Raw genomic sequence first — 814 nt, 5'->3', positions numbered from 1 at the left:
TTTGTCTTAGTATTACCTATAGAATGCCATCTTAATAAGAAGATTCTATTTTGTGGGCAACAATTTAAAATTATATATTTAAAAAAAATTTTTTTTAAGTTTATTTACTTAGAGAAATAGAGAGAGCACCGGAGACGGGCAGAGAGAGTGGGAGACCAAGAGAATCCCAAGCAGGCTCCAGGCTGTCAGCAAGGAGCCAATGCTGGGCTCGAACTCACAAACCACAAGATCATGACCTGAGCCAAAATCAAGAGTTGGATTTAACCAACTGAGCCACCCAGGCGCCCTAAAATTATATTTGCTTTAACCCTGTATCAGCAGCTGCCATTTCTCTCAGGACCCTTCGGAACACTGAGAATAATTACTTGGTCTTTCATGTAGGATTTGACGTTAATACCCCAGAGAGGTGGTGGTGTTACCTAGTTGACTCACATCTGAGTCGTTATCATTAAGGAAACTTTGCTTTGAACAGGATAGTTTTTGCTCAAAATCAGTTCAGTTTGGTAAGAATTTCATGAGCACCTACTATGTGCTTCCTTCTTGACAGGACCTAGAAAGAAACCAGGAATGTTGAGTCTAATAAGGGAGAAGGACTCTCTCTCTTTTTTTTTTTTTTTATCAACACAAAGATATAAAAGTGATACTATTCTAGGGCATGAGTGATAAAAATGTTTTTTCCCCATCTTTTAATTTAGTCATATAATTTTAAATAGATGTTGATGGTTTCAAACTACCATTAAATTTAGATTTCTCTCAATATTTTTCAAAGAGTGATGTAACATTTTTTTGTGTTCTTTTGTATATATATATATAT

The sequence above is a fragment of the Suricata suricatta genome, chromosome 2 (genome assembly GCF_006229205.1).
Source record: "Suricata suricatta isolate VVHF042 chromosome 2, meerkat_22Aug2017_6uvM2_HiC, whole genome shotgun sequence".
Classification (NCBI taxonomy): Eukaryota; Metazoa; Chordata; class Mammalia; order Carnivora; family Herpestidae; genus Suricata; species Suricata suricatta.
This window is presented reverse-complemented; position numbering follows the sequence as displayed.